Source organism: Gossypium hirsutum, chromosome A12, assembly GCF_007990345.1.
Source record: "Gossypium hirsutum isolate 1008001.06 chromosome A12, Gossypium_hirsutum_v2.1, whole genome shotgun sequence".
Taxonomy (NCBI): Eukaryota; Viridiplantae; Streptophyta; class Magnoliopsida; order Malvales; family Malvaceae; genus Gossypium; species Gossypium hirsutum.
This window is the reverse complement of record NC_053435.1, coordinates 84054445-84056875: the sequence shown is the minus strand read 5'-3', so window position 1 is coordinate 84056875 and position 2431 is coordinate 84054445. Positions and strand designations below refer to the sequence as shown.

Sequence of the window (2431 nt, the reverse complement as noted above, 5' to 3'; positions counted from 1 at the left end):
TGGAGATGCGGGGGATCGAACCCCGTGCCTCTCGCATGCAAAGCGAGCGCTCTACCATTTGAGCTACATCCCCTTCCTTGTTGGATTTCTAATGTAATTTATATATTCGTAATTTTCGTTACAGTCTTTTCCGTTTATCTTGTAACAGGTCTGGTTATCTTCTTGGAGTTTTATTCCCTAATCGTTAGTGTTCTAATAATTCGAAATAAATAGATTGGAGTGTACTTATATAATATCCTTTAATTTAAGAGTTTAAGGATTCTATAGTTAGTTTAAAATAAATATGTTTTAGGTATGAAGTTAGTTGCTTAAACTCGAAAGTTGATTTAAAATTTAGAAGGTTTAGAAAAAATAATCTAAAAAAAAAATCTTGTTTAAAATACAGGCTGAGTTCAGACTCCAATTTTCAAAAGTCTAAACTTAATCTATTTTTAAATTTATAAATATATATATCATATGAAAAATTAAATATACTATAATATAAATATTAAAATATATATTAACTTGTTTATTTTTAAAAAAATTAATAAAAGAAAATTGATGTAATTGCAATAAAAAGTATATATAAATATCAAATAAAATAAATTTATTTATTCCTATAAAAATTAATACAAGCTAGTTTAAATTGGTTTGAGTCGACCATTTATAAATATGCACATGTTTTAGCAAAACTTAATGCCTATATTTGGAACCAGCTTGGAAAAATGCATGATATTTTATGAGATAAATCTCAAATTTATACATAAAATTTGATTTAATCAAATTCTCATAAATTATTAACATAATTATTAATATAGTATCATATTACATACACAAATAATTATATCTAACTAATATAAAAATAATTTGATGTATTTATTTTTAAAATATATAAACTTGAATAAAAATGAATGTTTCATATATAAATATTTGAACTGCAATCAAAGTTTTATGGGCATAATTACACTAAATCAAAATTTATGCATAAGTAATAGTATAATTTTATTTTGGTTAAAATATATTTTGATTCATTGTACTCTTTATACATTTGGAATTTAGTCTCCCTACTTTTTACATTTCAAAAATCTGGTTCAATTTATTAAAATTATCGATGCAATATTTTGAAATAAAAAGAATACTCACTTGATAGCTATGTAATAAAAAAAACAACATTATTGTGGACTTGAATCTAACAAAAGAATTTTAAATACATTCACAATAACACTTGCATGTTGAAATTTGAAAAGTAATTTGACTAAATACACAAAGAGTATAAGGACTTCAAGGATATTTTAAACTTTTATTTTTGTTACAAACAAAATCTGATTGAAAATATTTTTTAATATTAAAAGAAAGGAGAAATTACATCTAATGTCACTAAACTGTTAGTAAGTTTACATTTTATTGCTCAACTTAAAAAAGTTATAAAATGATCATTAAATTATTTGAAACTTTTCATTTAGTTACTGAACCATTTGAAAGTTTTTATTTAAGTCATTTGGCCATGAAGTTTTATTCTTTAAAAGTCTAGCTAATGAGCTCCAAGTGACAATTCGAGATCGATATGGTACATTAGTACCCATTAGCAAGTAGGAAAACGTACTTTAGATCCAAGCTGATCTAACGATTATAAAATGAAAATTGAATTGTAGAATAAAATGAGAAGAAGAGCTTTTATTGGTGCAAGCGGTGAGAATGAAGAAGGCCATACAACAACAATTTTAACAACCCAGTAAATTAAATTAAAACTTTTGAATAGTTCATTGACCATTTTGTAACTTTTAAAGTTGAGCGACCAAAACATAAACTTATTAATAGTTTAGTGATATTGGGAGAAGTTTACCCTAAAAGAAAATAGCTTTAACACAATTAAATAGATTCATTTACGTGTGAGTATTCGATCGAATTGAGTCGAGTTAACAAATTCTATTATTTATACTCAATGTTGCGTTTACATGGACCGATTATTTAACTAGAAGACGAAGTACAAAATTATACCGATTATTTAACTAGAAGACGAAGTACAAAATTATATTGATTATTTAACTAGAAGACGAAGTACAAAATTATTTAACTATATAAACAACATAATGCTTTTGCCTTTTAACTTAATAAGTAAACATTTATCAAAATAACGTAGCTTTACATTTTGACTTAATGATTTTAACTTTTAACTTTAAAAAAGGTAAACATTTATCAAAATAAAGTAGTTTTACATTTTCTTATTCGGATTTTTAGATAACTCGAATTGTGTAATTATATTCGAGTTAAATCGAAAAACTTAATTTTTATTCAAATTGATTCACTCAATTAACTCAAACAACTCAAACTTTTTAATTCAAAATTATAATTTTTTATTAAATTTTTCAAATCAAATTAAATTTTCCTCACCCTAAAATTTTTTTTAACATAAAAATATATAAATATTTATGTATAAAATATAGCGCTCCTC

General features: G+C 23.7%; 1 non-coding gene across 1 annotated transcript; it reads right to left on the bottom strand.

Moving 5' to 3' along the window:
• Positions 1 to 73, bottom strand: TRNAA-UGC (transfer RNA alanine (anticodon UGC)). The gene has a single exon. It is a non-coding gene; the product is annotated as a tRNA-Ala (tRNA).
• Positions 74 to 2431: the final 2358 nt, after the last annotated feature.